This window comes from Oncorhynchus kisutch, linkage group LG18 (assembly GCF_002021735.2).
Source record: "Oncorhynchus kisutch isolate 150728-3 linkage group LG18, Okis_V2, whole genome shotgun sequence".
NCBI classification, from domain to species: domain Eukaryota; kingdom Metazoa; phylum Chordata; class Actinopteri; order Salmoniformes; family Salmonidae; genus Oncorhynchus; species Oncorhynchus kisutch.
The window spans coordinates 40663387-40678651 of record NC_034191.2 but is presented as its reverse complement, the minus strand read 5'-3'; positions in this window follow the sequence as shown (position 1 = coordinate 40678651).

Genomic DNA, 15265 nt, shown 5'->3' with positions numbered 1-15265 from the left:
AAGTACTTGTTACACTTATAATGCTCAAGCTTTGCTCTCCCTACTGCCTCTGATCTGGCGGACTCAAGAAACACAAATACTGTGTTTGCAAATTATGTCTGAGTGTTGGAATGTGCCCCTTTCTGTCCGGAATTAAAAATAATACGAAAATAGTGCTGTCTGGTTTGCTTAATACAAGGAATTTGATATCGAGTGTTTATTTTTACTTTGCACTTTTACTCAAGTATGACAATTGAGTACTTTTTCCACCACTGCCGAAATTACCATTTCCATAGATGGCCCCATAGAGTAGTCCAATTTAAAAAATCAAAAAAAGACAGTTTAGCATGACAACAATTCGCTATTTGCATTTGAGGTTTGGTCAAACAGAATTGATCATATGGACACCTAAACACATTGAGACATTATTTTACTTTATACCATGGCATTGGTGAATACTCATTTCTGATTGGCTTGAAGGGCATTCTTGGGCATCGATTATAACGCACAGTATATCAGCACGGTAGAATTCAATGGCTATAGTTCATTCTTACATGTTCTATGTTTGAGCTGCTTTTGAAAACATAACTTGAATTGAAAACATTATTGGCATTGTTGAATTTGATTTCCATAATAGACCAAATCATAATGTTTTTAATCAAAGCCGTTCTGGTAGTTCCAGGTTGCTAACATCATGAAATCTGGACTCGAGAACGCATAGGACACCATATGCAGACCACTGCCGGACTAGCTAGATTACCTAATTAATAATTACTATACACCAGTTTTTCTATAAAATCATCAAAACTACTCTCTTATCAAGCCTCCATTTTTCTAGGTTGTCAGCGAGATAGCTAGTTTTCCTCGTACATGGGGGAAATGCCAACTAGCTACAAAGCTATTTTCTTTTAATTTAACCAAGCAAGTCAGTTAAAAACACATTCTTATTTACAATGACGGCCTACCCCGGCCAAACCCTCCCCTAACCCAGACGACGCTGGTTCAATTGTGCGCCACCCTATGGGACTCCCGATCACAGCTGGTTGTGATACAGCCCGCAATCGAACCAGGGTCTGTAGTGACACCTCTAGCACTGAGATACAGTGCCTTAGACAGCTGTGCCACCCTGGGAGTTTACATTGCCTTGGTTGCAGCTGACCTGTATGCTAGCCACACAGCCATGTATTTGTATGTATTTTTATTGAAATGCATAGCCAGCCAGCTAGCTCTAATTGCAATGTTGGATAGATTGCTAATCGATTCCATTTATTTAGCGACAATTATCCAATCTCACAGTGTATTAACTTATCCAATCTTCACCCACCGGCACTGTGCAGGATGCATGTATTCAAAAAGAGTATCTAGCTAATGTTAGCTAGTCCATCTGTAGCCCCCAACTACCTAGCTAACTAGCTAGTTAGCTAGCTAAGTTCCAGTTATTGTTTAGTTCTTTTTCAGCTATCTTGTTTGAACACCGAATGACGGCAAGCTGCCTGACATTGGGTGCGGTAGCTAGCTAGCTAGATATCCATGCCGTGCCATTGCATTACTATCTTGCCAGCATAGATGGATGCATTCTGATGTCAGTCATGTAACGTTAGCAAGAAAAGACAACCCTTGTTTTCAATAAATAAGATGGCTTGGTAGCTACCTCAGCACAGAAATATTTATTTACCCGATGCCGATGATGGTTGCCATACGTGAGTCAATGAGCGGGGCTACGAGGTTATCAGAAAGTGTACTAGCGAGCTTAGCAAGCTACCTGTCTGGCATAAGCCTAGCCTACATGTCGACATGTAATCATTGCAATTTGAGGATTGTTTTCCTCTGCTAGCCATCTTGCTACCAGGTTTGGGCTAGGTGACTGCTTGCTTGTTTGCAATTAGTTAATGGTATACATAGAAAATAACAACCTCTGTTTAAAAGATGATATTATTGCTTGACTGGAATATCCTTCATCTATTTATTTTACTAGGCAAGTCAGTTAAGAAAAACATCCTATTTTCAATGACAGCCGAGGAACAGTGGGTTAACTGCCTTGATCAGGAGCAGAATGACAGATTTTTACCTTGTCAGCTTGGGGATTTGATTTTGAGGTTAACATAAACTCACCCCATTCTGTACAAATGTGCGCAACCACAACATTCAAACGAGGCTACAAAGAAAACTAATGGGACTGTAGCGACTGTGTTGACTTCAAAATCGGGGGTGTGAACTAGGTTTTTATTCAAGCGGTGATCGACATGGTAATGGCTCTATAGTATTGGAGAAAAGTTTAAAAAACGGACCCTCCGTTACATCTAGACATGTCATGCCATAACGTACAGCACGCATAAAGCAACTATTTATGTCTTACAATCTCTCTCCACCAGGTGTAGCACTTCTCTCATCCTTTAAAAACAAGAAATGGACAGTGACGGGGGTAAGGGGGGTTACCTAGTAATTTTTTTCTTCATCATTGCATGCGATCATCATTCTCAAAGCCGCTGTTTACTTCTAAGATCACTTTAGCACCGCCTTAAAAACCCGATTCAAATTTGACACAAACCTTCAAATAGGTATGTAATGACACATTATATAAACTATTTATAGTGTTTTATTTACATTTTAGAGGCGATAAGGTGATAAGTTGGACAGATCGAGAGAAAAAAATCTATTTTCCCACACGACATCTCTCCTTCTCACCATCACGCATTAGTTTCGCTTCTCCACCCGCCATTTTTGAAAAGACCCGACGGGCTCATTGCCTGCTTGAATTATGCAGAAATGGGCAGTGTTTAGGTCATGTAATTGATTCTGTTGGAAAGGGGAGAAATTGTGCTTTACAATGATATTGACATTACAGTTGATCTGGAAGTATTACATTTTTTGGGCGCTAAAATAAGGGCAATTGTACAGACCAAGGCGATGTACGAGTTCACGTGAGTTTACGTTACTAGTCCAACACTCTACCTGGCTACCTGCTGCCACTAGGCTACCTGCTGTTCATCTATGAGTGAGAAATTAGGCACAGGCTATCAATGCTAATTGCTTATTATAAACAAACTTGGCACACTAACCTCACATAGTCAGCTATTGGAAGTAGTGGTTCACTACCATCATCTGCTGGATAATTTTGAGATTACACTATAAAATAGCACTGCGACATTGACAATGGTTCATGTTATTGGAAAGTCGATTTCGCCAGCTCCTTACCGTGCTGTCAACTACATTATGTGATTACTGATTTGTAAATACAGAGCACAACCACGCAGAGAACCATGCCCAGAACGCAACTTTCTCCACCCGGAACTAAATTTGCTTGCTAATGTTGCATCATGTGGATCTCTCCAATAGCAAGCTCGGACTGGTTTGGTTAGCTAAACTAGCAAGTCTGTTTGTTTGGTTACCAAGGCAACTACTGTAGCTTTCTAGTAAACTTTCTAGCTACTTCAGTGGATGTTGAAGAAGTTTCAGAGGTTTTGGAACACTTGTTGAACAATGTTGCGGCCAATGTTTTCAATTATAGCCATGCTATAAATAGCATAATCAACTTGGGGTTCTTTGCGTTCTATGGAAAATAATGCAACTCAGTGGAAGGTGAGTTCCACTCTGCTAGCACATCGTGTAGTAATACACCTTCCATATCGTTCATTATTTTCAATAGAACGCATAGAGGATAGAGGATACTAAGCCCTTCGAACAATGCCTTTTTTATGTCTCAACTCTCCAAATGTACAGAGAGCCGGCCCTACTAAAATGGGAGTGTCAATTAACATTGTTTCTGTAAAATTAATGCTCAGTTTCTGTCGCAACCGAAATTGCGGTTTAGCCACAGAATTTTATGTGCTAGGTGTTTAGATTGTGTTTTAGAAATGTGCAGTGAGCATTAAAATACTCATTTATATAAGGAATTGGCAACTTCCTATCCAGGTAGGCCACTTGATTACAAAATCTTAACAACGTGGAAAGGCTGGTATGCTGTTCCACTGTTCTACCTTGTTAGCTAGAAAATAGATTCCAAGTTGGCTAAACTTGAAATAAAAAGGATAGCTGGCTATTCACTAGCATGTGGACTTTTGCTTGAGAGATTGTTTATGAGATTCGTTCCAATGTTTCTTGTTTGACATTTTACTGCATTGTTAGTAGCTAGTAACATTTTAATGCACCTGCTATAACATCTTCTAAACTGTATACGCAACCAATACATTTTGATTCGATGAGACCTGTGTTCATTTTTTATTATTAGTGGGGGATGTGCGTTGTGCATGGTTCTGGTGGCAAAAAATTGCAGGTTAAAACTATTTTGATAAAATCATTACATTGTGGTTCTTATGGTTGTGGAAGGCTTATATTTAGCCTAGATATAATCGGCCCTAAATTAATTAGAATATTGCTGACTGTTTGATTTGTTTAAAAAAAAATGTAACTACATGACTCCATATGTGTTAAGTTCCTCTGCCGACAGAGATGGCCGCCTCGCTTCCCATTCCTAGGAAACTATGCAGTATTTGTTTTTTACGTGTTATTTCTTACATTGGTACCCCAGGTAATCTTAAGTTTTATTACATACAGTCGGGAGGAACTATTGGATATAAGAGCAACGTCAACTGACCATCATTACGACCAGGAATACGACTTTCCCAAAGCGGATCCTCTGTTTTGCCCACCACCCAGGACAATGGAGTCAGTACAGCCAGCTGGTTTCTTCACGCATCGCGCCGACAGAAACAAGCATCTTTCTGGTAAGAAGAGGGACGGGGGGGTGTGCCTTATGATTAACGAGACGTGGTGTGATCATAACAACATACAGGAACTCAAGTCCTTCTCTTCACCTTAGAATTCCTCACAATCAAATGTCGACCGCATTATCTACCAAGAGAATTCTCTTCGATTATAATCACAGCCGCATATATTCCCCCCCAAGCAGACACATCGATGGCCCTGAACGAACTTCATTTGACTCTATGTAAACTGGAAACCACATACCCTGAGGCTGCATTCATTGTAGCTGGGGATTTTAACAAGGCTAATCTGAAAACAAGACTCCTTAAATTCTATCAGCATATCGATTGTGCTACCAGGGCTGGCAAAACCCTGGATCATTGCTAATCTAACTTCCGCAACGCACATAAGGCCCTCTCTCTGACCTCCTCCCTATAGGCTGTCTCATCTCAGTGATCAGGCCTACCGCTTTTTTGTCGTCAACAAACTAAATGATGGTGCTGGAGTCGTGTTTAGCCACGCAGTCGTGGGTGAACAGGGAGTAGGTGAGGGGACTAAGTACACACCCCTGAGGGGCCCCAGTGTTGAGGATCAGCGTGGCAGATGTGTTGTTGCCTACCCTTACCACCTGGGGGCGGCCCGGCAGGAAGTCCAGGATCCAGTTGCAGAGGGAGTTGTTTAGTCCCAGGGTCCTTAGCTTAGTGATGAGCTTCGTGGTCACTACGGTGTTGAACGCTGAGCTGTAGTCAATGAACAGCATTCTCACATAGGTGTTTTATTTGTCCAGGTGGGAAAGGGCAGTGTGGAGTATGATTGAGATTGCGTCATCTGTGGATCTGTTGGGGCGGTATGCGAATTGGAGTGGGTCGAGGGTATCTGGGAGGATGCTTTTGATGTGAGCCATGACCAGCCTTTCAAAACTACTGATGTGAGTGCTACAGGGCGGTAATCATGTGGGCAGGTTACCTTCACTTCCTTGGGCACAGAGATTATGGTCGTCTTGTTGAAACATGTAGGTATTTCAGACTTGAAATATGTTTTTTTTTTAAATATATGTATATATTATATATATATATATTTATATATTATATATATAGTCAGGGAGAGGTTGAAAATGTCAGTGAAGACACTTGCCAGTTGATCCGCTCATGCTTTGAGTACACATCCTGGTAATCCATCTGGCCCCGCGGCTTTGTGAATGTTGACCTGTTTAAAGGTCTTGCTCACTTCGGCTAGCGAGAGAGTTATCACACAGTCATACAGAACAGCTGGTACTCTCGTGCATGCTTCAGTGTTGCTTGCCATGAAGTGAGCATAAAAGGCATTTAGCTTGTCTGGTAGGCTCGCGTCACTGGGCATCTCACGTCTGGGTTACCCTTTGTAGTCCGTAATAGTTTTCAAGCACTACCACATCTGACGAGCGTCAGAGACGGTGTAGTAGGATTCAATCTTAATCCTGTATTGACGCTTTGCTTGTATGATGGTTCGTCTGAGGGCATAGCGGGATTTCTTATAGGCATCCGGATTAGTGTCCCGCTCCTTAAAAGAGGCAGCTCTAGCCTTTAGCTCGATGTGGATGTTGCCTGTAATCCATGGCTTCTGGTTGGGATATGTACGTACGGTCACTGTGGGGACAACTTCGTTGATGCACTTATTGATGAAGCCGATGACTGAGGTGATATACTCCTCAATGCCATTGGATGAATCCAGGAACATATTCTAGTCTGTGCTAGCAAAACAGTCCTGTAGTGTAGTATCCATGTCATCTGACCACATCCGTATTGAGTGAGTCACTGGTACTTCCTGCTTTAGTTTTTGCTTGTAAGCAGGAATCAGGAGGATAAAATTATGATCAGATTTGCCGAACGGGGGCGTGGGAGAGCTTTGTATGCGTCTCTGCATGTGGAGTAAAGGTGGTCTAGTGTTTTTTTCCTCTGGTTCAACATGTGCCATGCTGGTAAAAAATTGGTAAAACTGATTCAAGTTTGCCTGCATTAAAGTCCTCGAGCACTAGGAATACCGCTTCTGGGTGAGAATTTTCTTGTTTGCTTATGTTCTTATAGAGTTGGTTAAGTGCAGTCTTAGTGCCAGCATCGGTCTGTGGGGGTAAATAGATGGCTACGAATAATATAGATGAGAACTCTCTTTGTAGATAGTATGGTCTACAGCTTATCATAAGGTACTCTACCTCAGACGAGCAATATCTCGAGAATTCTTTAATATTAGACATCGCACACCAGCTGTTATTGACAAAAAGACACACTCATCCACCCCTCGTCTTAGCTTCTCTGTTCTGCCGGTGCATTGAAAATCCTTCCAGCTCTATATTATCCGTGTCGTTGTTCAGCCACGACTCAGTGAAACATAAGATATTACAGTTCTTAATGTCCCGTTGGTAGGATAATTGTAATCATAGGTCATCAATTTCATTTTCCAATGATTGCATGTTAGCAGGTAGAATTGATGGCAGGTGGGAGTTTACTCACTCGCCTATGGATTCTCAAAATGCAGCCTGATCTGCGTCTTCTTTTCCTCCATCTTTTCTTCACGCAAATAACGGGGATCTGGGCCTGTTCCCAGGAGAGCAGTATATTGCCATGCAGTATATTGCCTGTCTCAGCCTCCAGTATTTATGCTGCAGTAGTTTATGTGTCGGGGGGCTGGGGTCAGTTTGTTATATCTGGAGTACTTCTCCTGTCCTATTCGGTGTCCTGTGTGAATCTAAGTGTGCGTTCTCTAATTCTCTCCTTCTCTCTTTCTTTCTCTCTCTCGGGGGACCTGAGCCCTAGGACCATGCCCCAGGACTACCTGACATGATGACTCCTTGCTGTCCCCAGTCCACCTGGCCATGCTGCTGTTCCAGTTTCAACTGACCTGAGCCCTAGGACCATGCCCCAGGACTACCTGACATGATGACTCCTTGCTGTCCCCAGTCCACCTGGCCATGCTGCTGCTCCAGTTTCAACTTCCACCTGTCTGTGCTGCTGCTCCAGTTTCAACTGTTCTGCCTTATTATTATTTGACCATGCTGGTCATTTATGAACATTTGAACATCTTGGCCATGTTCTGTTATAATCTCCACCCGGCACAGCCAGAAGAGGACTGGCCACCCCACATAGCTTGGTTCCTCTCTAGGTTTCTTCCTAGGTATTGGCCTTTCTAGGGAGTTTTTCCTAGCCACCGTGCTTCTACACCTGCATTGCTTGCTGTTTGGGGTTTTAGGCTGGGTTTCTGTACAGCACTTTGAGATATCAGCTGAAGTACGAAGGGCTATATAAATACATTTGATTTGATTTGATTTGATATATCCTTCTCGTCTGACTCGTTAAAGGAAAAAGATTCTTCCAGTTCGTGGTGAGTAATCCCAGTTCGGATGTCCAGAAGTTATTTTCGGTCATAAGAGACAATAGCAGCAACATTATGTAGAAAATAAGTTTAAAAAAATAACAGAATAGCACAATTGGTTACGGGCATGTAAAATGTCAGCCATACTCTTCGGCGTCATCTTAGCAAGACAATTACTACAGTGTGTGTGTGTGTGTGTGTGTGTGTGTGTGTGTGTGTGTGTGTGTGTGTGTGTGTGTGTGTGTGTGTGTGTCTGCACACACACAATCTTCAGCATTGGATGGCAGGCTCCAAGCAGCGTGAGAATCTTCTGACCTGCTTTGTTGTGGAAATGAAATTGAAATGGGGTTGGACAGTCTGTTACACTGTCGCAGGGGGCTGCTGCATTGTCCCTGTCCCTTGGGAGCTTGGGTGAGGAGAGTTGGTGTGGGGGCCTGAGGGGTATAGAGAAGGTTAGTACTGCTCTGCCTTAATTCACAGTGTTCAGTGCAGAGACTCATATTGGATGCAAGAATTTGTAAAAAAAAAAATATATATATATATATATATATATATTGCAGGATTGAAAGGGGTATACACAAGGGAGGAGTATAGGGAGGAGTATAAGAAGATGTTAGAATAAATAGAAAGTGAGTTATTGATAGAGAAGACAAGAAGACTGGAGTGGTATGTTAACTGAATGACATATTCAGCATCAATACGACATTTCTTTGCTGAAGGAAATGCATGTGGTACAGAATACCAGATACTGATGATGAAAGCATTACAAAAATACGTAAAAACACAATTCCAAACTCTGCAAAACTACAAACTCTGCTAAACTAGAGAACCAGAAAAGACAGATAACACATAAAACACGAACAGCAAGTGTTGATCACATGGTGTGGGAGCAGACTGAGCAAGTGTGGGAACCCAATTGCAGGTGAAGCATCCTTCTGTGAGAGACAGATGAAGAAAATGTGAGAAAAGGAGGGAAGGAAAGAAAATATCTATATAAATCAGAGCTATTGTGTCTTTAATTACTCTGCAGATGCACAAAATTAGCTGTTCAATCAAGCTCAGGGAAGAATTCCCATTTTAACTTCTTATGGCTGCAGGGGCAGTATTGAGTAGCTTGGATGAAAGGTGCCTAGAGGTGCCCAGAGTAAACGACCTGCTCCTCAGTCCCAGTTGCTAATATATGCATATATATTTGCATATTATTAGTATGATAGAAAACACTCTGAAGTTTCTGAAACTGTTTTGAATTATGTCTGTGAGTATAACAGAACTTATATGGCAGGCAAAAACCTGAGAAGAAATCCAAACAGGAAGTGTGAAATCTTGGTTGTGTTGCACTTCCTAAGGCTTCCACTAGATGTCAACCGTCTTTCGAAACTTGTTTGAGGATTCTACTGTGAAGTGGGACCGAATGAGAAGGGAATGAGTAAGGTCTGCCATGAGCTGACCATGCATGTTCACATAAAAGGGAGCTCTGTTCCATCGCACTTCTGAAGACAATGGAATTCGCCCGTTGGAACATTATTGACGTTTTATGTTAAAAACATCCTAAAGATTGATTCCACACATCGTTTGACATGTTTCTACCGACAGGAACAGAACTTTTTGACATTTCGTCTGCAATTAGGGAACGCGATCCATGACTTTGGATTTGTTTACCAAACATGCTAACAAAAGTAGCTCTTTGGACATAAATGATGGACATTATCGAACTATATCAAACATTTGTGGAACTGGGATTCCTGGGAGTGCATTCTGATGAAGATCATCGAAGGTAAGGGAATATTTATAATGCTATTTATGAATAATGTTGACTACCCAATATGGCATATATTTTTGGCTGCTTTGTTGTCTAAAAGCTGTACTCAGATTATAGCATGGTTTGCTTTTTCCGTAAAAGAAATTTAAAAATCTGACACAGCGGTTGCATTAAGGAGAAGTGTATCTATATTTTCATGTATAACAATTGTATTTTCATCAACATTTATAATGAGAATTTCTGTAAAATTATGTGTCTCTCTGCAATATCACCGGATGTTTTTGGAACTAGTGAACGTAAAGCGCCAATATATACTGAGATGTTTTTATATAAATATGCACTTTATCGATCAAAACATATATGTATTGTGTAACATGAAGTCCTATGAGTGTCATCTCATTAAGATCATCAAAGGTTAGTGATTCATTTGATTTTTGTGACTCCTCTCTTTGGCTTGAAAAATGGCAGAATTTTTCTGTGACTTGGTGGTGACCTAACATAATCGTTTGTGGTACTTTCGCTGTAAAGTGTATTTGAAATCCGACATTTTGGTGGGATTAACAACAAGATTACCTTTAAAATGGTATAAGATACATGTATATTTGAGGAGTTTTAATTATGAGATTTCTGCTGTTTTGAATTTGGTGCTCTGCACTTTCACTGGCTGTTGTCATATCGATCCCGGTAACGGGATTGCAGCCCTAAGTGTTTAATGGGCGAGACATGAATTCTACAAGAATTGAACATGGACACATGAAAGTCAAATCAATCTCTCCTTTTATTTTGTGTTTTTACTGATAGACATGTTGATCGTCTGATACTGAAGATCTTTCAATATTTAATATGAATATACTGTTTTATATTCAAGGATATTTTATTTGCTAAGATTAGACAACACAATACCAATTTAAACTGACTTAACTTGTTATGGCTGCAATCCCACTAACGGGATAAATGTCATCAACAACCGCTGAGTGGCATAGCGCTACATTCAATAAATATTACTACAAATATTTATATTCATGAAATCACAAGTGCAATATAGGAAAACACAGTTTAGCCTTTTGTTAATTCACCTGTCGTGTCAGATTTTGAAATTATGCTTTACAGCGAAAGCAATCCAAGCGTTTGTGTAAATTTGTCGATCGCACGACAAAACATTAAGTACACTTAGCATCAGGAAGCTTGGTCACGAAAATCAGAAAAGCAATCAAATTAATAAATTACCTTTGATGATCTTCGGATGTTTTCACTCACGAGACTCCCAGTTACACAACAAATGTTCCTTTTGTTCCATAAAGATTATTTTTCTATCCAAAATACCTCAGTTTGTTTGTTGCATTATGTTCAGAAATCAATAGGAAAGAGCGGTCACGACAACGCAGACAAAAATTCCAAATAGTTTCCATAATGTCCACAGAAACATGTCAAACGTTTTTTTATAATCAATCCTCAGGTTTGTTTTTAAAATATATAATCAATAATATATCAACTGCAAATGTCTTTCACAGTAGGAGAGGGAAAAGCAATACCTATCCAAACTCTGTTGCACGAGCAAAACTCATGTGACCACTTGACGCAATGTTATCGTTCTGGCTCATTTTTCTATATAAAAGCCTGAAACTATGTCTGTAGACTGTTGACACCTTGAGGAAGTGATAGGAAAAAGAATCTGGTTCATATCCCTTTCAATTCAGCAAAGGGAGGCTATGGAACATGGAGTTTTCAAAATAGAAGCCACTTCCTGTTTTGATTTTCCTCAGGGTTTCGCCTGCAATATCAGTTCTGTTATACCCACAGACAATATTTTGACCGTTTTCGAAACTTTAGAGTGTTTTCTATCCAGTACTAATAATAATATGCATATATTAGCAACTGGGACTGAGGAGCTGGCCGTTTACAATGGGCACCTTTTCATCCAAGCTACTCAATACTGCCCCTGCAGCCATAAAAAGTTAAAAGGATAGTTTGGGACTTTGGCAATGAAGCCCTTTATCTATAGTATACTTCCCCAGCGTCAGATGAACTTCTGGATACCATTTTTATTTCTCTATGTCCAGTATGAAGGAAGTCAGAGGTCGTTTTGCGAGCCAATGCTAACTAGCTCAGCGCAAAGACTTGAAGTCTTCAGGATCTGCATGCATGCAAAATCCCAAACTATCCCTTTAACAATTCAAACTGATGTAAACAAAGAACAAAAGACTACTACTATTTCAAATGGAAAAAGTTGATGGAATCGACAGTATCAAAGTTTGAATGGAAGAGGAACTCTGAAATTATATGGACCTTAACTCTCCCACTATGCCCAAGAGGTCAAAGATGCCGAATCTCCCTGACTGTTTCTCTGTGCTTCCCTGTGAGATTGTTTGGCACAGAATGTCAGCTTTTGAGCATTCACACGCCGGCCTGGGTTTTGAGCTCTGAAGACTCAGCTCCTTGTTCTCCCCTTTCGTGACCTTCACCCCTGGAGTGAAAAAAGAGGGGGGATTGTGGGATAGGTGCTGGTGCAGAAAAAGCAGCTGTGAGAGGTCAGGGGTCATCGCCCCCAAGCACTGCAGCGTTGCCGTGGCTCCCAGCTTTGTGCTGCCGACTAAATGCGCCACCGGACCATGAAATTCAGAGGGAGTGCAGATGTGAGAGAGGAGCAGAGAGGGGGATAGAGATAGCTGCTCGTAGGAGGAAAAGAAGGGGGATAGATGGAGTTGTTAGAAAGGGGAATAGAGAAAGGTAATGTGGGACTATTGGGAGCAGAGAGGGGGTGGAGCAGGCTAGTATACTCTATACTGCATGTGTTCCCATCTAGAGTGAGCATGAATTGATGACCCATTTAATAAGCCAGAGCATTGATGTTAATCAAACACACAGAATAATCGTGTATAATTAAGGCAGTGTATTATTTCCGTAATCGCGTAGTGCCGAAGAAATCTACTGTTGCTTGGAAACGTTTGATCATTTCTAAAAGTACAACCAACAGACAGCATTACCACAAAACCCCAGGCACTAGAGAAGTGTAGACAAAGAAAAGCATGATAAAAGAGCATAGAAGAAAGAGAGAAGTTTTTAAAAAAACGGAACATCAAGAACTTTTTGTCTTTTACATCAAACACCCTCTAAACGTTTGTTGCTTTGCATCATAAAAACTCAACTATAACACCCATCATTCAACGAATCCCCATACATACTCTATAGCTAACACACTTGGTCACAATCCACAAACAATCTTGCCACTTTTCTCACGGTCTTCTCAGATCATGGTCCACTTTGTACCTAGTGATGGGTCAAGCTGTTCTAAAACTATAGTCCTCCTGGCACGTTAGGGCTAGAGAAAGCCATTGTGGACCTTTGTGTGGACAGAGCCAGTGGGACTGGCAGGGAGAATAGGCTGGGGAGGAGGCAATTAATGGGGGTTGGTAGAGGAGTAAAGGGTATTTCAAAAATGAGATGCCAAATCATTGGAAGAAACCTCCTAAATGAATAGCAAACTAAGGCCACAAGTCGGTTGCTAGGGAGGAGGAGCAAATGTCACCTAATGCCCATGCATACACAAACACCACAACCACCAATTGTCCCCAAGTGAGCCCTGTAGCATAGCTAGGGCCAGAGGGGCAGTGAAGAGGCTGCTGGGAAACAGACGTGCTCTGGGGCGAGTTTCTGATCACAACAAACAAAGAGGGGGTCCCAGGACCCTGCATTGGAGAACCCTCTGCGTTGAACACATCATTGTATGGAGCTCCTCGGTGTGACAAGGTCCTAAGAGGACACAGCTAAATGGCGGCTTTTCAGTATTCAGCATGCACCATTGGGAGAGAATGTTTGTTGTAGGGGGTTGTTGTTTTTAGAGATTTATGTAAAGTCATTTTTTTTTTCCAGGACAGCCCCATGCTATTGTGGAAGGGCCCTGCGGGCAATTAAGCAACAGATAATGAACTTAATTGAAAATGAGTGGTGAATAGCGGCCTTCTTGTTGCTCTGTTCTGCTCTGTTCTTGTGCAGGCTCCCCAGTCTCGTGGAAGAAGAAAAAGTGGAAGGAGAAGCGGAGACAGAGAAGAGAAAAAAGACACTCTAGAAGCATTCGCCTCTCAAGCTTTTTGTCTTCAGAACGGGAGTCCTTTCAGGGAACCCATTTTCCTTTTCTAATAATGTTTTCATGTGATAGTCATCTGAATTAAATACAAGTTGTCAGCTCACTTACTTGGCAGGTTACATTATATTTCAAGGGGTTACTCGGTTGGGAAAGAACCAAATATTTATAAATGTGGTTTGAGAAAAAGTTCAAAACCAATAACCTCCCTCCCAATTTGAACTGTCATTCAACATTATACGGAAAGAACAAAGTTTTTGTTATGCTGTTAGCCAAACAATGTGTTAGATTAAACACAATTTTGACGTGGTGAAAAATGCAGATACTGCACTTGCTATTGCGCAGTTCAGATACTGTGCTTCAGAGAGACAGAGTATATTTCATGCGCACATCATGTCAGTGCGAACTATTAAACGGTTACACACATTACTGCCAGTCATGCATTACACCAGATATGTCCGCCATGGGAGCAATCGTAGCCTACCGTTTCCCAACCTCAGATATCAAATATTTGAGCTCATTCTTGTCAGTCAGCAGCTCTGGTATTGATAGTTCCAGCCTGAAATATGGAATGCTGCTTTGCCAGATGGGAAAGGTACATAGTTAAGCTAACACACAGACCTTGTAGCTGAAGCCCACTCACATTTCATTGGACATGGGCTAAATGTCAGGAAAGCAAAAGAGGCATAACCTTGTTATCATCCAACAACTCATACATACAGTATCGCCAAATATGCCAGAATATATTCTGCCGTACAAGTACCAGAAATACAAAAGATATTATTTGCTGTACCATAGACAAAAGCGTGTTCATGTATCATCTAATTGCAAATGGAATCACCTTTTTTTTAAACCCTTTCTTGTAGAATAGTGTAATACTATCAATGCCCAGTGTTAACATTGGTTATCTCTCCTTTTTGGGCAATCTCCCCCATACAGGCAGCAGCTGTCCACTCCACTCCGGGGGTATGTGAGGAGGGGGAGCTGAGGTTGGCGCGCTACAGTTAACAGGCAGTTACACACAGACCGCACATAGAGGAACTTGGTGCAACACCACACAAATAAAAGCAGATCTCCTTAGGCAACTGTGGGAAGGGAAGGTCTGAGTCGAACCCAGAGCACGCGGGCTCGTACCATAACGTGATCAGGTTGAGGGTTGCGAACTTGGCCGGAGGCAAGTTGAGTGTCAGAACAAAACCATGCTTTGCTGCAGCTCCCGCTGTGAAAGAGACAGATGTATTCCTCTCTACAACAGGCGTCACTCAGTAGGCCAATGCGCTCCCAGCCACCTTCCACAGTACTCACTCAGCGAATTCTCTGTTCAGATGTTACACTCTTTTCTGCTGTCCTCGTACTATTCCCATTTTCTTCATTCCTGTTGTCTGTTTATACACTTC